This window comes from Vulpes vulpes, chromosome 2 (genome assembly GCF_048418805.1).
Source record: "Vulpes vulpes isolate BD-2025 chromosome 2, VulVul3, whole genome shotgun sequence".
Classification (NCBI taxonomy): domain Eukaryota; kingdom Metazoa; phylum Chordata; class Mammalia; order Carnivora; family Canidae; genus Vulpes; species Vulpes vulpes.
Genome location: NC_132781.1, coordinates 99,843,103 through 99,866,575, shown reverse-complemented (window position 1 = coordinate 99,866,575; position 23,473 = coordinate 99,843,103). Strand labels below are relative to the sequence as shown.

General features: G+C 39.0%; 1 protein-coding gene and 1 pseudogene across 23 annotated transcripts in view; both read right to left on the bottom strand.

Moving 5' to 3' along the window:
* The window catches only part of KIAA1217 (KIAA1217 ortholog), a 730,776-nt gene that overhangs the window by 332,927 nt on the left and 374,376 nt on the right, over positions 1 to 23,473 (bottom strand). The gene's annotated exons all lie outside the window — the stretch shown is intronic.
* Positions 9,659 to 22,977, bottom strand: LOC112931141 (prefoldin subunit 5 pseudogene; annotated as a pseudogene).

Below are 23,473 nucleotides of genomic sequence, written 5' to 3'. Positions count from 1 at the left end.
CCTAAAATTCATCTCTGTCAAACCAGAAGTCTTTCCAAACTGACCAATTCATTTATCCATTTGACAAATATTTCTCTTTTTTTAAAATTTTTTATTTATGATAGTCACAGAGAGAGAGAGAGAGAGAGAGAGAGAGCGAGAGAGGCAGAGACACAGGCAGAGGGAGAAGCAGGCTCCATGCACCAGGAGCCCGACGTGGGACTCGATCCCGGGTCTCCAGGATCGTGCCCTGGGCCAAAGGCAGGCGCCAAACCGCTGTGCCACCCAGGGATCCCAAATATTTCTCTTTTTAAAGATTTTTATTTATTTGACAGAGAGAGAGGGTACAAGCAGGGGGAATAACAGAGGGTGTGGGAGAAGCAGACTCCCTGCTGAGCAGGGAGCTAGGGGCTCAGTCCCAGGGTCCCAAGATCATGGCCTGAGCTAATGGCAGAAGCTTAAGCTTAACCAACTGAGTTACTTAGGCACTCCTATTCAGCAAATATTTCTTGAGTGCCTACTCTGTACTGGGAACTGTTGTGGGCACTGGGGATATGGCAGCAAATAGGACAGATAGGCTTACCTTTCTCAGACAGTCTACATTCTATTGGAGGTGACTACCTTAGACAGGCATGCTAGCAGGATGATTTGAAATGGTGCTAAGTGCTCTGAGATAGTAGAATGCAGAGTAGGATGAGTGCAGGGGAAGGCCACCACTTGAGCCTGATGTCTGGACAAGGCTTATCTAAAGGTAAGATCCCTGAACTGGAGTAAGGCAGGGCAAATGCAAAGGCCTTCAAGTGGGAGCCTGTTTCAAGGAATTAGAAGATAAGCAAATGATTGGTTTTTCCATTCTCATCTCAGAGTTAAACCTCCCAAGATGCATTTCTATTTCCTCTGCTTGCTCCAGGCTAGTTTGTGAGATAAAGATCTCCACTGCTGGTTCTGTTGCTAGTCCACATTGCATATGCTAGGCTGTTGTGGCTGTCTCTCTAGACTTAAGGGTTTGAGACATGCAGGAGCCTTTTAACTCATTTATGTGGGTCATGTATTTGGGAGAATTCTTATCAGAAAACTGTTGTAACTCTGGCCAAATTACCACCCATGGAAACCTCAACTACCATGCAATGGAAGTATAGAATTAGAAGTCTTCCTTCCCATGTCTAATTTCTTCCTAATGGGATTTATGGATGAATACACTTGCATATTAAAATGTGTGTTACACCTAAGAGCCTTATATAATTAAAATATATGTTATTGTGAGGCTTGCCTACTAGAACAAAGTATGTATAACGAAGAGAAAGGAAATAAGGTCCGAGAAAGCTCAAGGGTGCCATTTCTCTCATTGGTTTATTACTCTGAAATAAGAGAAAGCTCATTGGAATTGCCCATTTTGTTACACAAAATTGCCTTTATAATATTCATGCCCCAAGTGGCATATTTCTTAGTGTCATGGAATTTTAGAGTTGAAAGATATCTTTGAGATCATTAATAACCTTATCATTTTATAATTGAGATAAGATATCCAAAAGGCTAAGAAACATTCCAAAAATCATATAACATTCATAATTGTAGAGTTGAACTTGAATCCAAACCTATTTACTCTCAGTCTACTAGTCTTGCCACTACATTGTAGGACCTCTATGTTAAGACTACCTGATATACATTATGTCGAAGACCAGAGCCAGCTATGTTCTCAGCATAGTTAGATTAGAGGTATTATGGTTGGTAGTCTCCAAGTTTGTGCCCAATGAACCATGCCTCCTGATATTCACACCCTCATGTAGTCTCCTTCTACTTTATAGCCCAATTGGTCTGTATGACCAATAGACTATCGCAGAAGCGATAGTATGTTACTTCCAAGATTAGGTTATAAAAGACTATGGCTACCATCTTGGTCTCTCTTGGATCACTTACTCTGGGGAAGCCAGCTGTCATGTTGTGAGGATCCTCAAATAGCCTATAGTGAGGAAATGAGATACTTGATCAACAACTAGAAAAAAACTGAGTCTTGCTAACAAGCATGCTAGTAAGCTTATAGAGGCAGATCCTCCAGCCTCATGTGACCCTAGCTTCAGGTGATGGCTTAACTTCAACCTCACAAGACACCCTGAGCCTGAACTACTGAGCTAAATAGAGTCCTAATACAGAAAAACTACAAGATATTAACTATTTGTTTTTTAGGCTGACATTGTGGGGAGTTAATTTTTTTGTGTGCAGTAATAGATAACTAATACAGGCACAGTGCTTTAATTATTTTAAATCACCTTTGATACCATGTGATGGGCTGCATCACTCAGAGACAACTCCATTTTCTCACCTCTTTTCACGAAGGGTAGAGACAGATACTTGCTCTGTTCAGGGACCTGCCTCAGCTCAGTCTCTGCCAACAGGGATGAAGAGCGAGGAGGGTAGCCCTGCCAAATGCCAACCACGCCTCCTCAAGGATAATGCATGGCAGATGTTAGCCTGTGTTAAACTTTTGTTGGAAAACCTAGAACAAAGGCTTGGTGGTAGTTTGATGTTCACAGAGAAGAGTGAATACAAAGCATGGCTTTAAGCAGACTTCCTTTAAACATGCACAATCTTTGGTGCTATTTTCATGCTTTAGGAGAACTCAAAATTTTCTGCCCTTTTCCTGCCTAGAATTTGGTAGAGAGAACTTTTGAAGATGTTAGTGAACTCTAATTTCATATTTTTTTAACCAGTTCCAGGAATGTGGGCTCGTTAAAATACTTCTGATTTAGCATAAGGGATACACTTATGATGATGATCCACTTGGCACCTGAGTCATCCCACCTTTGTTTCTCTGTGAGATCTTCTCTTTCCTTCTTCAGAGTGATGTGTGAGCTCACTAGATTTATAAAGTGTCTTTAAGGTGATTCTGTTTAGTTAGTATCATTTCTTGCCCATTACCTTTATACCACTAGTCTTCCTGTATGAGTACAACTGAGCTTGGATTGGTGTTTCCCTTGTCTCTGTGTTTCCCTTGTCTCTGTGTGTCTCTTTCCTGGTACCCCACATTGATTCTCTGAATTCAAGGACATTCAAGACTTCAAAAAGATTTAATAAATGTCACCAAAAAACTGCCAATGCCTAAGAGGCTGGCATGCTAAGGAAAAAGTTGGATAATGGTATAATACCAACTCAACCTAGACATGAACTTTCTTTAGTGTGACTTTGCATATCATGTTCATCTTCTCAACCTTCTCATGAAAGAAGTACAAAAAAAGAAAAAACCCCACAAATCCATGACCCACTGCTACATAGTTGAGATATCAAGACAAAAAAGTCTCCTGTGCATTAGTATTGTCTTTCAGGAGTTAGAGTCCAATCTTCACATAGTGAGAGGTGAGGGCTGGATGAGAAGTACTAAAAGGTATGACAAACAAGGAGATCTGAGGGGATGTCAGAAGGCTTTCTCTTCCCCCTATTTCTTTCCCTCCTGCAATGTCTGAAATTTTCCATTACAATAGAAGTCCTTGCATTTGAGTTATAGGCTTCTGAAATACAAATACTCTTAGGAGTTTTACCTGTTCTCTGTTCTTAATATTTTATGCTGAAGTAGTTTACCAGACATGTCTCCTCAGGGTTCTGAGGGAATAAACGTTTTATGGAAGAGAGGGAGATAAGGTCCAGCCAAATTTAGACCAAGAGACACCTCCTGAGGACAGCTATGTCTCTGGGGAGCCAGAGCTGTTCACTCATTCTTATAGGGATTTGATGTCAGAGGTGAGGTTGTTTGCTTTTTGAAACGTTTACAGGTAGGGCACTAAATGTTAAGCATTCACAGGGATTACAAATAGAATAGTTGAATTTTTAAATAAGAATTTATAGATTTGTGGGGGCCTGGTAATTAATGCTATTAAATTCAAGCACTTTGGGGACCACTTTAGTATTTCAATGTTAGCCATAGTAAAGCCAGGAAGTGCAAAAGTTGAAGTTCTCATGGCAAGAGTAATTCATCCCCATTACACATTCTTGACAGAATCCTTACAAGCTGTAGAAATTTGTGTCTCTAACATACTCAGTTTGCTGAGCTGCTTTTGCAAAGGAGGACAGCACAGTTAGTTCCTTCAGGGCAATATGGTTACATTTTCAGTCTCATTATAGGACTCTTGGCATTTAGTTTGAAAGGCCAAGAGGAAAATCCATTTGTAGAACTTTTTGCAAGAGGTAAGAGCCAAAATAGAACAGGGAAGCCATTGTTTGTCTGTTCTCTATGGAAACAGAGCATTCAAGTTTGATGAAACAAGGCTTTTTCCAATTGAAAATTGAAATTAAAAAAGACTATTATTCACATAGCATCAAAAACTTGAAATATTTAAGGATCAATTTTACAAAAAAATGTGCAAAGCATGTAAACTGAAAATTAGAAAATATTGTTCAGAAAAGTTAAGACCCTAGGATGCCTGGGTGGCTCAGTGGTGGTTGAGCGTTTGCAGCTTGTGGGGTTGTGGGATCAAATCCCATATCAAGCTCCCTGCAGGGAGTCCGCTTTTCCCTCTGCCTGTATCTCTGCCTCTTTTCTCTATGTGTCTCTCATGAATAATGAAATAAAATCTTAAAAAAAAAAAAAAGGAATGGGTTGAGATATTTACTGTTAAGATGTCAAATTTCACAAATTAATGTTTTCTAACAAATATCCCAGGGAGGTTTTTTTTTTAATCGATAAAAATGATTGTAAAATGCATATTAAATGTATAGAACCTTAAATGGCCAAAATAGCTATAAGAAAGAAAAAAAGAAAAACAAAGTTGGAGGACTAACACTACCTGACTTCATGACTTATTATTAAGCTATAGCAGTCCAGACAGTGTGGAATTAGCAGAAAGATTAACAAATATATCAATGTAACAGAATACAGAATACAGATATAGACCTACAAAGACAACTGATTTTTGACAAAGGTGCAAAGGCAATTCTATTGGAAAGAATACTCTTTTCAACAAATGGTACTGAGAGAACTGAATATCCATATGCAAAAAAAGAACTAATTTCAATTGGTATTTTGCGCCAGATTAAAAAAATGATACCACATATATCATAGACTTAAATGTGAATTCTAAAACTATAAAACCTAAAGAAGAAAACAAAGAGAAGAATCTTTGTGACCTTGGGACGGCAAAGTCTGACACCAGAAACAAGATCTCCCGAAGAACAAAATGGCAAAATTCTGATGGACTTCATCAGAATTAAACATTTCTGCTCTTTAAAAGATATCATTAAAAGAACCAAAAGACAAGCCAGAGACTGGGGAGAAAATCTTTGCAAGCCATATATTTGACAAAATATTTATGCCGGAATGTATAAAGAGCTCTCAAAAATCAGCAATAAGAAAAATGACCCAATAAAACATGAGCAAAGGATTTGAACAGATGCATCTCCAGAGAAGATATAAGGATGACAAATTAGCACACAAAAAAACTCAACATAATTATTCATTAAGGTAATACAAAGTAACATCACATTGAGATACACTGTGCTTAAGATGATTAAAATGAAAAACACGAATCATGCCAAGTGTTGGTAGGAGGAACTGGAATTTTCATATGCTGCTACTGAGAATGTAAAATGGCCCAAACATTTTGGACAACAGTTTGGTAGTTTCTTAAACACATATTTACCATGTGATCTAGCTGTTTTGTAACTAGGATATACTCAGGAGCAATTAAGGTGTTTCAAAATGTATCTCGGGGGACACCGGGGTGGCTCAGTCAGTTAAGTGGCCTACTCTTGATTTCAGCTCAGGTCATGATCTCAGGGTCTTGAAATTGAGTCTGTGGTGGCCTCTGTGCTCAGCAAGGAGTCTGCTCAAGGATTTCTTTCCCTCTCCCTCAACCCTTCCCCCACCTCAAATAAATAAATCAATAAATCTTTAAAATGTACCTAGGATTTGTTTTAATTAGGTACAATAAGACACACAGACACAGAAATGACTGTTATGAAGGAAGAAGTTTTACTCACTGTTCTCTAGAAACAGAAGGCATGACACACCCACAGGGGCACCACAAGGGGAAGCCCAGGGTCAATTAGGATGTTAGAGGGAGCAAGGGGAAACATAGGCAAAAGCCTTCACTTTGGTTTTTGTAGGAAGGAATGGGCAAGTCAGGGTAAGCAAGCTAATTAGGATTAGGGCTGCTCTACTTGTCTGATACATAGCCCTGGATGATTAGAGCAGGTGGATAGTGGTCTGGAGTATAAGAGCCCCATAGGAGAGGAAGCTGAGGAGTCTGGGTTCTATATTGGTTAGTTTGTATATAAAAGGTGCACTTGAACACATATGATTAATACAGAAATCACATATACATGCAAAGATTTCACATGAATGACCATACCAACTGTATTTGTAGCAGTCCCAAACTGAAAACAACCCAAATACATGCTAACAGCTACATGGATAAACAGATTATGGCATATCCAAACAATGGTCTACTACTCAGGAATAAAAAGTAATGGAGTATTGATAAATGCAACAACATAGATGAATCTCAAAATAATTATGCTGAGTAAAAGAAGGGGACAGAAATGGAGTATAGAAAATGCCAACTAATTTATATAGTGACAAAACACCGATCAGTGGTTGCCTGTGATGAGGTTCGATAGAGAATGATATTAAATATAGAAACAGGGGATCCCTGAGTGGATTAGTGGTTTAGTGCCTCCTCTGGCCCAGGGTGTGATCCTGGGGTCCCAGGATCCAGTCCCATGTTGGGCTCCCTGCATGGAGCCTGCTTCTCCCTCTGCCTGTGTCTCTGCCTCTCTCTCTCTCTCTCTCTCTCTTTCTCTCTGTGTCTCTCATGAATAAATAAATAAAAACTTTTAAAAATTAAAAAAATAGAAACAAGGATACATTAACAATGAATTTTATGAAAAAGGATAAAGAAATTAATTCTAGTTACTGTAGCATCAAAAACAATAAAATACTTAGGAATAACTTTAATGCTATGAAAGATCTATACTCTGAAAACTATAAGATATTGATGAAAGAAATTGAAAAAGAAAGAAATAATTGGAAAAGTGTCCTATGTTTATGTATTGGAAGAGCAAATATTGGTAAAATGTCAATACTACTGAAAGCCATTTATAGATTCAGTGCAATCTCTATCAAGATTCCAATAGCAATTTTTATAGAAGCAGAAAAAAATACTCCTAAAATTTATATGGAACCACAAAAAGACCACTATAGCCAAAGTAATCCTGAGAAAGAAGAACAAAGCAGGATGTATTCCTGATTTCAAGCTATATATAAAATCTGTGGTGATCAAAACAGTATAGTACTGGCAAAAAACAGACACAGACCAATGGAACAGAAGCGAGAGCCCAGAAATAAACACATGCACATATAGTTAACTAATCTTTGATAAGGGAGCCAAGAATACCCAAAGGAGAAAAGATGGCCTTGTCAACAAGTGTTACTGGGATAATTGGATTTTTACATGTAAAACAATGAAACTGGACCCACATCCTATACCCACTCACAAAAATTAACTCAGAATGATTTAAAGACTTAATGAAACCATGAAACCCCTTGAAAACAAAGAATAAAGCTTCTTGACATGGGTCTTGGTCATGATTTTTTTTGGATATACCATCTAAGGCACGAGCAACAAAATAAAAAATAAATGGGTAGGACTACATCAAACTGAAAATTTCTGACAGCAAATGAAACCATCAACAAAGTGAAAAGCAACCTATGGAATGGAAAAATATTTGCAAACCATATATCTGATAAGGGGTTAATATCCAAAACATATAAAAAAAAAAAAACCTCATCCAACTCAAAACAAAACAAGATGAATAACTCAATTAAAGAAATGGGCAAAGAATCTGAATAGATATTTCTCCAGAAAAGATATATAGAAGGCCAACACGTAGAAGAAAAGATGGTCAACATCACTAGTCATTCAGGAAATGCAAATCAAAACTACATGGAGCTATCACCTCATGCTTTTAGAATGGCCATCATCAAAAAGATGAGAGAACAAAGCTAGTGTAGATGTGGAACCCTTGTACACTATTGGTGTGGTTACATATTGGTGCAGCCACTATGGATAATAGTATGGAGGGTCCTCAAAAAATTAAGAACAGAACTACCAGGGCCACCTGGATAGGTCAGCTGAATGTCCAACTCTTGGTTTCGACTCAGGTCATGATCTGAGGGTCATGAAATTGAACCCCACGTTGGGCTCTGCACTCAGTGGGGAGTGTGAGATTCTCTCTTTCCCTCTGCCTCCGCTTCCCTCCCACCAGCTCACACACACTCTCTCTATCTAAAATAAATAAATACATCTAAAAAAAAAGAAAAAAGAATAGAACTACCACATGACCCCGTACTTCTACTTCTGGGAATATATCCAAAGGAAATGAAAACACTATCTCAGAAAGGTATCTGCACCCCCATGTTCATGGCAGCATTATTCACAGTAGCCAAAACATGGAAACAACTTGTCTACTGATGGATATAAATGAAATGTGATATTATTCAGTCATAAAAAAATGAGGAAATCCTGCCATTTGTGATAACATGGAAGGACCCTGAAGGCATTATATAAGTGAAATAAGTCAAAGCAAGAAAAATACTGTATAATCTCATTTATATGTAACATCTAAAACCAAAACACCATGACAGCCTGGGTGGCTCAGCGGTTTAGTGCCTGCCTTCAGCCCAGGGAGTGATCCTGGAGTCCTGGGATCGAGTCTCTCTGTGTGGAACCTGCTCCTCCCTCTGCCTGTGTCTCTGCCTCTCTCTTTCTCTATATCTCTCATGAATAAATAAATAAAATCTTTAAAAAATAAAACCAAAACACCAGAATCATAGAAAAAGAGATCAGACTTGAGGTTACCAGAGGCAGAGAGGAGAGTGGGTGGGTGGGTGGTGGTTAGTTGGGGAAGGTGCTCAAAAGGTACAGACTTCCAGTGATAAGATAAGTAAGTACTGGGGATGTACAGCATGATGACTCATGCTGCTGTGTCATGTATAGAAAGGTTGTTAAGACAGGAGATCCTAAGATTGTTATCACACACAAAAAATAGGAACAAGGAAACTTTTGAGGGTGGTGGACATGTCATTATCTTGATTGTGATGATGGTTTCATAGTCTATACATACGTTGAGGCTTATCAAATAGTACATTTTTTTTGAGGATGAAATATATCTTTAATAGCTTCTGGTCAAGAAAAATTTTCTGAACTTCAAAGTGGGAGAACAAATCACTGAGGAGAAGATTGATGAGTTTGACTCATCATAAAGAGTTGAATATTCCATATGTTTTCACATAGCGATTTAAATGTGTGCAGTTCCTTTAGGCCATTTATACCTCGTTGATAAAGCTATTTACAACTGCCTGTCGAGGGAATGTTTTATATTTTAGTCTTTGAAATTATCTGATCAGAGTATAGAAAACTCTTAGCCCAATTTGAGGTCACTGAGTGGCCCGGGATTCCTGCAGGTACAAGATTTCCTGGAAAGCAAACTGGACTAGGAGTTAGTGATCTTGGTTCCAGCTCTGTCACTGATTTGTTGTCATTTTAGGCAAAAAAAAAAAAAACCCTCAATTTTTCTAGGCCTTACTTTTCCTGTATATCATAGGAAAGTATGGGCTTTCGATGTTCTCTGAGCTCATATCTCTGATAATGTGTGATTCTGTGCTTCTACCCAGTGGACGCAGCTTCACTCCTTAGGGTTTGTGGACCTGCCCAGCTGCAAGAGCTCCAGATAACCCGGTCAGATCTCCAGGGGCTGTCAGCCCTTCATCAACACCAACAAGGAAGACTAGGAAAGGAGGCAGAAATGGCAGGTTAACCAAAGTTGCCTGGCAAAGCACTAGTGCTTTTTATTACGATTCTTATTGCGGAAGAATACAATACCCAGAGTATCCTAACTAAGCCATTTCTAAGTGCACAGTTTAGTGGCATTAAGTATATTCACATTGTTGTGCACCCACCACCATCCATCTCCAGAACTCTTCATCTTGTAAAATTGGAACTCTGTACCCATTAGACAGACAATAACTCCGCACTCTCCCTGCCCCCAGCCCTGGCAACCACCATCGTCCTTCTCGTCTCTCGGAATTTGACCACTCTAGGTGCGTCACATAAGGACATCATGCAGCACTAAGTGTTTTTCCGTTATTCCATTTAATTCTTTTAATAAACCAGAGGGGAAGGATTATTCTTCCCCCCCCCCAAATGATATACAAACTAAGGCTTTGTTGGGGAGCTCTATATACACAGCTAAGAAATCGCTGGGCCAGGATCGAAACATCGATCAGCTAGTTCCAAAGCCTTGATCTTTCCATTACTATAACCGGATAACAATGCATTCAATGAAAAGCCAGTGACCTAGCAAAGAGAGAACAGAACTCTAAGAACAATATACAGGTCAGTGGAATTCATTCAATACCCAGTCCTGATTCATCTGGCTATAATCCGCTGCTTAAAGCTGTAGTGGCTCAGTATCCCCATCTCTATAAATCATGTGTGTGTTTATTTATATCACTTCATTCCGAAAACCAAGGTGAAATAAAATGAGTATCTAGCTCATCTGCAATGTGCAAAGTTCCAAGCTCCTTCCAAAAGAAGTACAGTTCCACGGAACCACAGTATATGCTTTTACTACTTCCAGTGTTTAGAGTTAAAAGTCTCTAGAAAACACAGAATAAGATTGCAGACTGACATAACCACAAGTTGCGTTCTTACCCTCAAAAGCATAAACTAACCCCTTCCCGGCTGCTGTTTCAGCTGGTGGTGAATCCTAGGGTGTAGGAATTTGCAATCCTTAATGTTATATGAAGGGACATTTGCTCCCAAGACCAGCTGTAGTCAATCAACCCCAGAGTGAACCAGACAGCCCCACAGCCAGACTTCACGGTGGAAAGGATAAAAGGCTTATGATGGGCCAATCTTGAGGCTAACAGTTGATGATTTGACAACGGGGTCTGCAGCCCAACCACAGTGCATTTGCATCCAGTAGGCAAGTTCTGAGTTAAGTCAGCCCTTTGGACGTTCAAAGATTTTTTATTTTCCCCAAACAAAACTATTCTTAGGTTTATTCTTAACTTCAAAATGAGTGAATGTCTCCCCTTTTCTATATTGGTCATTTGAGACTTACACCTTCATTATTAAAGAATCTCGCAAGCACTCCACAATTTCCAGGAACAGATTGTTTTAAATGAGGAGAAAAAAAAAATCCCAGCTTTAGAGCCGTCCCTTCTTGCTAAAAGATTTGGCACTGTGTCTAAAATAAATCAATATGATCTTTCTTTACAAAGAGAACTCTTACCTTTTTTAAGAGAACAGAAAGTACAAGATAGTAAAGTTTATTTCTGTGTTAGACAATGGATGAAGAAAGAGTAATAGGTTCTGTTTATTTAGTCCAAAGGGAGATTTACTGGAGGTAGAGCAGGATTTGGAAGTTTCACAGAAGTAACATAATCTCTGCTTTGTAAAGACCATCACCACACTTACAGCCACCGTGTATTGCTGTGTCTTTCATACAGAAAGGGATTGAAAATGCTATTTCACAAAATAAGAATGTTTTGTAATTCATTAACTTTCAGTTTGGACACATGCAGCAAATATTTTACATACTGACTGGCACAGAAAGGTTTTTAAAAGGCGAAGTACGTAGCCGGTAAGTGAGAAGGAAAGGAAATGGAGGTGGGAATCAGCATTCATTCTCTATCTGTGGATATTTGCTACAATAACCACATTTTATTTTTATAGCACCTTCCTACCATTTGCAATCTGGGCAGTAATAGCAAATGTCTATTCGCCAAACCGGAGTTTAAAATACGTAAAAACACATCAGAAGAAAATCATATACTCATTGCATGATACACAAAATGCTGAAGGAGTGAGAGACCCAGAGAGTGAGAGTTTATTGTCCATTCCAAGAACCAAAGCTTTCTTGATTGAGACAATATAGACTAAAAAGAAAGCAGGAGAGAGAAGGAAGAAAGGGAATTTGAAAATTATTCTCAACGCCAATGTTTGTCTGACCTGTGGTTCTAAAATATAACTACGTTGGTCAATAGCATGGTGCTCCTAATCTATTTGGATATTTAAACGTGGAACTGAAAAGTTGGGGTGTGGAAAGAATACAGGATTTGGAATTCAATGAAGTTCAAGTTTTAGCAATGCCAAGCATCCACCATGTGACCTTGAGTCATCCACGCATCCCCTCTGGCCCTCTGTTCCCTAACCTGTAAAACTAGGGGACTCGGTCACGCCCTCCAGCCTTTCTTTGGATTTGTGCATCTTCAACAGGTTGTGATTCTCTGGTAAAGCAACACAAAAAGCTAGTTATGCATGTAGCAAGGGGCCCCTCAGTGAGTTACATAGAACTCAGCAAAATTTAGGGAGGAATTTAAGCAGGGAGGAAGGCAGACATACACTTTCCTGAGATGAGACAGCATTCTCCCTCCAGGGAGACTTTAAGTCCTCATGAAGCACTCAGACCCAAATGACATCACTTCTTTAGTGTGGGTTGTGCCTCTAGGGACACATCACGGCATTATATTGTCAGGGCATCCTTCTCCTGGCATGCAGCAGAGCCTCAAAGCATGACTGGCATGTGCAAGGTACTCTGTGAATCAACTCCAGGAAAATCCTTCCTTTGGCCAAGGCTCTAGCCCTGTCTGGGGCCAGTGACTGTGGGCAAATTTCTTAGTTCCTTAAAGTGTCAGTATCCATCCATCCTTACCCTTAACATGGGGATAATGATAACAGTGGATAATTCTAAGGTTTTTAGTCAATGAGATATAAATCTAAAGTTTAGTCTGCATAGCTCTAGACTACCATGAAATTGTAAAGTATGTGATGTCTGTCTCTAAGTACGCACTTCTCCCCACCCTCTACAACCAAAAAGTCAACAAACACCAGATATAAGAATGGGGACATTTCTATACGAGGCTCCAGTAATCCCCTCAAATAAGCCTCCCTCCTTCTGTATTATCTCTCCCTGGCCTGCTCCAGACACCCCTGGCTTCTGACACCTTTGTCTTTGTCTTCTAGAACTAGAGATCTGGTCTCAGCTTCTCCGGCCTTCCAAGCTTTACTCCCCAGTTCATCTTACTCCTAGCTGTTTTGGACAACATGTACTTCCATTTTAGGTGTGCTCTGGAACCCAGAATTGGCAAGGTTTCCAACCAGGCCAGTCTGCCTCTCTATTTTCTGGGAGGAATGATACTCTTCAATTCTAAGTACTAAAAACGTCATTTCCCCTCCCCCGCCCCCCCTTTTTTTAAACTGCTCTATTGGATCATTTAGTTGTTGAGAATGAAGCCACAGGAAAGGAAGAGCCTACAGATGGAGTCAGGAGAAGAGATTCCCGATGACAGCTACCCTGAATACAGCCAGGCCTGAAACTGATGTATTCCTCTTCATTTCATTGGATAACCAATTGATTAAATTTATCCCACCTTACCATCAGGCCAATTTGTGCTGATTTCTGCTCCTGGCAAGTGAGAGAGCCCTGATAGCTTAACTTCCACCCAGACAATTGAAAGATTGCATAAAAGAGTAAAGGAAGGGAGGGAAGGAGGAAAAGATAGACCTGGAAATTAGTGGAACCTTCAGGATTGCTTCTAGTCTTTCCAAGCCCATAGATCTTCCCTGGGCTGGCCCTCACTCCCCAGCAAAATTCGAATCACAGCAGTACCTGGGGATCCAAGGGTGAGACTTGACCATTCTCTTAAATAAATTCTCAATGTTGGCTCTTTTCTTAAATAGGGACACACTGGTGAACAAGATCCTACTGCTTTCTCAAAATGCTTAGGAATGTTTTAGAAAAACACAGATTATCTTGAAAGTCTATTTAAAGAGAAAATCTGTTCCTAATATATTTTTTTTTCTTACTTCAAGACACTTCAAATTCACATAAAATCCAATATCTGTTTATAAACAAACTGCCTCTAGTTTCTTACATGAAAAAAAACCAAACTGTTCTTGAGGAGAAACATTTAGTTGTTGATCCTATACCCTTTTGTAAACTGTCAGTTCCATCAAACCACTCACACCATGCATCGATCAAATCTAGAATGCTTTGACTATGATTCCATGGGGAAACACAATGCCAGGCAGTAAGCGGGGTGTATACAAAACCCAAAGATTTCTCACTTTAGCACAGAATTAGGTTATCTGTTATCAAAAAAATAAAAACTCACTGCAGTTTCCACAGTATTTTAAGACACATAAAACAGATTAATTTCTGAGGGTCAAGAATGAACATTTTATAGAAATGAAAACATAAATTCAGAGAAGCAGATAGAAAACATCTTTTCCCAGTACAATTAAATATAAGTAAGTGGGAAAAATACTAAGTTTAACTTCAGCTTTTTTTTTTTTTCTCTTTAGCTTTAGGAAACTGTCTTTATATTTACATGTAAAAGATTAGCATCAGAAGTAGCAATTCTTCTACATAATACTACATAAGTATTCTGTAAAACTCAGTTCAAATATGCACAAGAAAAAATTAAAATCTATTCGTAGTAATGAATACTGTAGTTAAGAATGCAAAATAGTCTTAGTAATTTAAAATCAAGAGAGAAAAAAGTCTCCTTTAGGGATAAATATTCCATATATGGTTTTAAGTCAAAGGCAGTTTATTTTTAGGAAGTTGAAAAAAACCCCTTCTAGCTCTTTTGGACTTATATGTTCAGAAGTGACTATATTTAAAACAATATTTTAACTTTATATTTTTAAAAACTAGTGTTTGGATAATATATATACTAAGTTTAATAGCTTTTATTTTACATTTCCGAAAATACATCACTGAAAAATGAATCCAGGCCAAGTAGAAAGTTCATTTTTCAAAGAACTAAATGATTTCGTTGAACATGCATTTCTGACATTATGAGTATTTTACCACTGTTTAGACATGGCACATCTGTTGAACAACCTACTCTTTAAAATTCAGATACATTAACTGGACCCTTCCAAGAATTCCCAAAGTAGTGCTTTCAAGGTTGGGAAAGGCTCTCTAAGAATTTACAATAGATAACTTTAAGGGGTTTTTCTTTTCCTGCAAAACAAAATGTGTTTAGACATTCCTCACTGAATTACAAAAATAAAAAAATATATATATTAAAGATTTTATTTATTTATTTGACAGAGAGAGTGAGAGAGTACAAGCAGGGAGAACAACAGAAGGAGAGGGAGAAACAGACTCCCCGTTGAGCAGGAAGCCTGATGCAGGGCTTGATCCTAGGACCCTGGGACCATGACCTGAGCCGAAGGCAGACGCTAAACTGACTGAGTCACCTAGGTGTTCCACAAAAATAAAAATACTAAATTTGCAAACTGTCAAAAGGAAATAAGGGTGTATCTGATCTCTGCAATGAAATCACTGGCAGAAAAAACAAGATGCTCCACATTTTTCCACCAGCAGAAGCTGTTATTCAGACCATTCCAGAACTACAGAGAAAAGGTAACTAAAAATGTGAATCCTGGGCCCTCACCAAAGTTTTTGAACTGAAATCAGAAATCTCTGGGGGGATTTCTTTTTTAAAAACAAGCTCACTAAGTGATTCTTAGATACACTGAAATTTGCAAGCCACAGCTTATGATGTTGAAGAGATGAATAGCCCTCAAATCCTATAGAAACACCAAGTATTTTCCAAGTAACTTCCCTAGACCCTTTTTTTCCCTCCATGTTTGGGAGATGGGGTAGGGAGATGTTTGGGAGATAGGGAGGTGGGTCATCCTGGCTTATTTCCTCTGAGGAGGGTTAGCAGACAAAAGCTTGGGGCCACTGTATCCTTCTTGTTTGATATTTCCATCAAGGAATTAATAAATGCTTGGTAATGACGAGATCATTTCCAGCTAAGGACTCAGTCCCTCTACAGATCAAATTGACAGTCCCTGCAGTTGTGTGTTGGATTCTCTTTGAGATACCAAATTCTAAAAAGACAGTATTTCTCTAAATACCTCATAGAACTTAGAAACTTACCCCATAAATGAGAATGGACAACATTTAAATTTTCTTCAAACTTAGGTATTTGGTATGAATATACCGAATTTGGTATATTCATACCAAATACCTTGAGAAGTGCTAATTTTTTAAAAATGTATGTTCAGAGGAGCATTTATATGATCCAGTCATTGTATCTTTCTGGCTAGATGTCACATATGCAATATATAATGGTTGATTCCTATTACAAGCAGAGGCTTGTCTCCTTTCATCAGGTAAATGCTAAATTTCTCACAAAGGTGTAAAAAAATTTCATATGCTGGTTACTCGATGAATACTTATTTTCTGACTTTGCCTTTCTTGAGGTCTTGTATATACAATTCTTTTATAACAGTTAATTACCAGGGATGCCTGGGTGGCTCAGTGGTTGGTCCTGCCTTCGGCTCAGGTCATGATCTTGGGATCCGGGATCCAGTCCCACATCGGGCTCCTGAGAGGAGCCTGCGTCTCCCTCTGCCTATGTCTCTGCCTCTCTCTCTCTCTCTCTCTCTCTGTCTCTATTGAATAAATAAATCTTTAAAAAAAACAAAACAAAAAACAAAGCAAAACAATTAATTGCCAGAATAGCTCTCTCATAGGAGATTTACATACATAAGTGTATACAATACTTAATTAAGATTTAAGCACCTACATATGTTTATAAGCAAGGACTCAAAGTCATGGTGAAACAAAGAAGAGTATAACAAGTTATTCTTGACCAAATTGTTTAAAACTGTTATCCCAATTTTCTAGCAATTTTAGACCTGTTTGGATAACTGCTGGAGATGGGTCAGAGATAAAATAAATGTGAACCACAGAGGTAGGCTCTTAGAACACGAGCCAGTTCATGTGGGGAGACTTTACTTGCATTCTTCTCTCTGTGCAACTCCAAAATACAGCCTCTAAAATGTTCAATCTCATACCAAATCAAAGTGTTCCAAAGTGTTCTTTGATCTGTAGTGAAAACCCAAATAAGATGATAATCATTAACTGGAATAAGTTCCCTGTTTACAAAGCCATGGTGACCATTTGGCAGCTGTAAATAACCCTTTGTGTAGATTTGAAAACCACATGGAAAAGCAGGATATATAAATTATAAAGAATGTGAGTGGGGAAGGAGAGGCGATTAAAGAGAGAAAAGCAGGTACAGTACGCCGAGTACTTGGAAAACACTAAAATGCAGGCTATGGGACCCAAGGAAGAAATAAGCACAAAACATCTAAAAATAGCAGGATTGTAGGAAATGGTCCTAAAGATATTGTCTGCCATTGTATTCCAAATCCTGCTATTTCAAGTTCAGATCTATAAAAGGCATCTTTTAAAAATGCATCATCTCCTTCCTCGCTATTCAGTAAAGATACTGATTACACATCCTGCTTTATGCTGCTTGGTCCTTACGCCTTGATGTCTTACTTAAAAAGGTCAGTGACATGTTACGTTGCCTCCTCTCTGTGAATTTACATGAATCACAAAATCGAGTCATTAGCAGTTGTTCCTCTCAGCTTTGTAACCAACCATGGACGTGTGAGGGTACAGAAGATGCAAAACTTGGGAACACGTTTTAAATCGTGCACCCCTTCTCTCAGCAGAGCTCACTCTACATCACTTTGTGCTTTAGTGTCTTTCCTTTGATTCCCACTGCCCTTTTGCTTTCCTGCTATACAATTGTTCTTCCGGTCTGTTTTCTTACTGTTAACTGATTAAAGGTTTCTGAACTACCGATGCGTCCTAGAGGATTGATAAAATGAGACAGACTTTGCAAGTACAGCCCCTCATTAAGTATTAAAAAGTGCTTTAAGATTTGAAGAGATGTATGAATAAAAATGAAAGCCTTTATGTAATAACACTTCTGATCAATTTATTTCTTTTTTTTTTTTAAAGATTTTATGTATTTATTCATTCATTCACAGAAAGAGAGGCAGAGACATAGAGGGAGAAGCAGGCTCCCTCTGGAGAGCCTGATGTGGGACTTGATCCCAGGACCCCAGGATTACACCCTGAGCCAAAGGAAGATGCTCAACCACTGAGCCACCCAGGTGCCCTTGATCAATTTAGTTCTTGTCTTATTTATTGCTGGTCCCTTTGTTTTCTCACTTTTCTATCCAGATTATGTAGATTTCCATCGAGCCTAATAATGCAGATAGCCAACGTTACTTCTTTCAGAGTTGAATCAGCTGACTTGACTCTGAGTTGAGATGTCCATGATCTGTTGAATGTCTGCAATGCCCAGGACGCCCTTCTGATGACACGGATAGTTCTTTATGCAGGGCAGATGCTTTGCACCACACAGCCCTGAGGTGGAGGCCAGAGCTGTTTTCAGCAGGAATCTTGCTCCCTGCACAGGAGGATGCGAGATACATCACCAAGGCCACCTAGCTCATTGGTGATTGGCGGGACCAATCACACCCTGGCTCTTAATGAGATTGAATATGGGCACAAAGGGAGGGCTAGTTAATAAACTCTGGCAGCAAAGTAAGAAGCAGAAACAGGAGTAGTTCCTGAAATGGTAGGGCACAGGTTTAGGAAAAACGGACGCCTACTGCTGAGGGGATGACAAGGTCACCCCGGTCACTACCGCTGGGGTGTCTGGAGGGCTGCTGCAGGCCAGCTGCATCCTGCATGGCTTTCCCGCTCCATCAGGTTTCTATGCAGCTACAGAGACACTTCCCTCCTTATTTCTCTGTTTAGCTTTAAACTTTATTCACCTAAGGTAAACGGAACCTCTCTCTGTAATTTGTAACCCTAAAGACTCTACAGTCAGGGCTCCTTGCTATGTCTCCTCTCTGTCCTACTTTTTAATGGTATAAGAAAACAGTTTCAGCATGGCATAGACGCACATCTTTTCCCTGGTGTGAAATTATTGTGGTTTTGGTCTTTGACATAAGTAATTAATTCTTTTTTCTTCCTGTACATATACCCATTTTTTAGTATCAAAAATAGTGCTCAGATTTTTTTCCCAGTCATTTTTTGGGTATTAAATATATAGAGACAACTGTAATGTCTCTTGGTAACTGTTATTGGTTACATGACACTATGGGAGGCCAGACTGGTTTATCTTTTACTTTCATTCTTTCTTCTTCTTTTTTTTTGGGGGGGGGGGATTCTATTTATTCATTTGAGAGAAAATGAGCATGGGGGGCGGTGGAGGGCAGAGGCAGAGGGAGAAGCATACTCCCTGCTGAGTACAGAGCCCACCATGGGCTTGTTCCCAGGACTTCGGGATCATGAAGGCAGATGCTTTACCGACTGAGCCACCCAGGCACCCCTGGTTTATCCTTTACAAACTTCCAGCGGTGTTCAAGGTTGACAGCCAGTTTGTCTCCTGCCATCAGTAGTATTTTTCTTTTTCTTCTAATGGTAGCCCTCAGCACCTTGTTTGCAAAGTCTTTGTACCTCTCTGGCTCTTCTGTGTGTGACCCACTCATTTCTTTTCTCATCTTTCCAGACACTGGGTAACCTTTCTATCTATATCACAACAATGCCTTTGACATCCTCTCACCCGTATGAAGACCATGCCTATGAATGTTGAATCATACAGCTGAGCAAGAAATTGAGCCACAGACTGTTAGCTCAGGAAAAGATCGCCCAGGCAAGGCTCCTCAAGTTATAAACTTCTATCTGAAAACTGATACTTGATTCACTTATTGGAAAACTTTGAGCTTTGTTTGGAACAACTTGTGTCTGCGAATCCATGTTTTCAATTGCAAATTTTATGAAATCTACAGATTTGTATTACAGATCATGTATTTCTGATGAAAACTTAATGTCTCAATTGAGCTGTGCTGGAATGTGAAATACACACTATATTTCTCATTAATATTTTTAATAACATTTTTTCACTAACACTTTTTAACATCGATTGCATGCTGAACTAATAGTTTGGACATATTGGGTTAAACATAATATATTATGAAGCTTAATTTCACCAGTTTCTTTTTATTGTCTGAATGTGGCTACTAGAAATTTTTAAATTATACACATGGCTCATGTTACAGTACTATTGACACTGTAGATAGGGGAGCCACTGTACCTGCACAGGATCCACAGGATCCTGAATGGAAATTTCCCTTCCTTGACAGGTAAACTCTCCCAGTCTTGAGAAATGGATGAATATTCATTATAACCAATTTTAACTTCAATATATAGTAGTGTGTGTCTCTCACTTTTTTTCCCGAATCAAATCACTGCCTTCTCCAGTAGGCTAGTTTCTTTTCTTTCTTTTTTTTTTTTTTTTTAAAGATTTTATTTATTTAAAATAGCAGAGAAAGAGAGCACAAGTAGAGAGAACAGTAGAGGAAGAGGGAGAAGCAGGCTCTCCACTGAGCAGGGAGCCTGATGCAGGGCTGGATCCTAGGACTCTGGGATCATGACTCGAGCTGAAGGCAGACACTTAACTGACTGAGCCACCCAGGTGCCCCAACAGGCTAGTTTCTGAACACTCCCAAATCAAATCTTAGTTCTTTTTTTTTTTTTTTTGTATATTTTTTATTGGAATTCGATTTGCCAACATATAGCATAACACCCAGTGCCCATCCTGTCAAGTACTCCCCTCAGTGCCCGTCACCCAGTCCCCCCAACCCCCCGCCCACCTCCCCTTTCACTACCTCTTGTTCTTTTCCCAGAGTTAGGTATCTCTCATGTGCTGTCACCCTCACCGATATTTCCCACTCATTTTCTCTCCTTTCACCTTTATTCCCTTTCACTATTTTTTATATTCCCCAAATGAATGAGATCATATAATGTTTGTCCTTCTCCAATTGACTTACTTCACTCAGCATAATACCCTCCAGTTCCATCCACGTTGAAGCAAATGGTGGGTATTTGTCGTTTCTAATGCCTGAGTAATATTCCATTGTATACATAGAGCACATCTCTATCCATTCATCTTTTGATGGACACCAAGGTTCCTTCCACAGTTTGGTTATTGTGGACATTGCTGCTATAATCATTGGGATGCAGGTGTCCCAGAGTTTCACTGCATCTGTATATTTGGGGTAAATCCCTAGCAGTAAAAATGCTGGGTCATAGGGCAGATCTATTTTTAACTCTTTGAGGAACCTCCACACAGTTTTCCAGAGTGGCTGCACCAGTTCACATTCCCACCAATAGTGTAAGAGGGTTCCGCTTTCTCCGCATCTTCTCCAACATTTGTAGTTTCCTGTCTTGTTAATTTTCCCCATTCTCACTGGTGTGAGGTGGTATCTCATTGTGGTTTTGATTTGTATTTCCCTGATGGCAAGTGATGTGGAGCATATTCTCATGTGCCTGTTGGCCATGTGTATGTCTTCTTTGGTGAAATTTCTGTTCATGTCTTTTGCCCATTTCATGATTGGATTGTTTGTTTCCTTGCTGTTGAGTTTAATAAGTTATTTATAGATCTTAGATACTAGCCCTTTTCTGATAGGTCATTTGCAAATATCTTCTCCCATTCTGTAGGTTGTCTTTTAGTTTTGTTGACTATTTCTTTAGCTGTGCAGAAGCTCTTTATCTTGATGAAGTCCATGCCTATGGACTATGAAGCAAAAAAGTTCATTTTTGCTTTTGTTTTCCTTGCCTTCATAGATGTATCTTGCAAAATGTTGCTGCGGCCGAGTTCAAAAAGGGTGTTGCCTGTGTTCTCCTCTAGGATTCTGATGGATTCTTGTCTCACATTTAGGTCTTTCATCCATTTTGAGTTTATCTAAAAACTACAGAACACTTTTGAAAGAAATTGAGGAAGACACAAAGAGATGGAAAAATATTCCATGCTCATGGATTGGAAGAATGAATATTGTGAAAATGTCAATGCTACCCAGGGCAATTTACACGTTCAATGCAATCCCTATCAAAATACCATGGACTTTCTTCAGAGAGTTGGAACAAATAATCTTAAGATTTGTGTGGAATCAGAAAAGACCTTGAATAGCCAGGGGAATACTGAAAAAGAAAACCAGAGCTGGGGGCATCACAATGCCGGATTTCAAGTTGTACTATAAAGCTGTGATTATCAAGACAGTGTGGTACTAGCACAAAAACAGACACATAGATCAATGGAACAGAATAAAGAACTCAGAAATGGGCCCTCAACTCTATGATCAACTAATATTCGACAAAGCAGGAAAGACTATCCACTGGAAAAAGAACAGTCTTTTTAATAAATAGTGCTGGGAAAATTGGACAGCCACGTGCAGAAGAATGAAACTAGATTATTCTCTTACACCATACACAAAGATAAACTCAATCTTAGTTCTTAATATCTGGATCATACTTCCACTTCTGCTCAATTTTCAGTTCAAACCCAATAAACCACTTTATTGAGTAGTTATTTATATATAAAAAGTCATATATTTAATACATACAACTCAATGAATTGGAGTAAAAGTATATAGCATAAAACCATCATCACCATTAAAGCCATAGACATATCCATCACCTCCCAAATTTTCCTCCCTCTTTTATTATAATTATTATTTTTGTATGAGTGATAAGAACACTTAATAGATTTTCCCTCTTAGCATATTTTAGGTATAAATACAGTGTTTTTTTTTTTTTTGAGAAAGACATGGTTTTAATCTAGCAAAGGGGACACCCCCAGTTCACACTGGAATCCATGCTCTTTATCATGGAGGTAGAAAGGGTGAAGGGGTGCCTCAGGCCAACCTTACCCTGTTTCATGGCATGCTTCTCCTGAAGAGCTGGTTGGATTTTCTCCATTTGCTTCGTAAGAAAGTCTATCTTCCTCTTGAAAAAGTCCTTGGCATCCTCAGCTGTCTTTTCTACATAGTAGCCTGTTCCCACATCAATGAGTACATGTTCCACATCATGTAGCTTCCCAGGGACATACATAGAACTCGTCAGTGGGACGAATAGTTCTTTCCCCTAGTTGTTCTTGTTGAGCACGTGCAGACAGTCCTTGGCTTCCACGTACTTGGTCTGCACCACTATGAGCTGCCCGATGGACGTGGACAGGAACTCCACTTCCTGGTCCAGCTGGTTCTTGAGCATTTCTAGCTGCGGCAGGTTCGGCTCTGTGATGTTAACCGACTGCGCCATGTCGGGAAGGAGAACTGGCCCAATACAGTGTTGTTAGCTACAGGTACCATGCTGCACAGGCATACCTCATTTTATTGTGCTTCGCAGGTACCGTGATTTTTTTTTTTTTTTTTTTATAAACGGAAGGTTTGTTGCAACCCTGCCCAGAGCAAATCTACGGGTACCCTTTTCTCAACATTTGCTCACTTTGTGTTTCTGTGCCATATTTTGGTAATTCTTCAATGTTTCAAAGTCTTTCATTATATTTGTTATGGGGATCTATGATCAGTGATTACAACTCACTGAAAGCTCAGATGGTGATTAGCATTTTTTAGCAATAAAGTATATTTTATTTAAGGTGTGTACATTGCTTTTTTAAACATAATGCTATTACTTAAGAGACTATAATATAGTGTAAACATAGCTTTTATATGCAGTAGAAACCAAAACATTCATTTGATTTGCTTTATTTCAACATTGACTTTATTGCAGTGGCCTGGAACCAAATTCACAATATCTCTGAGGTATGCCT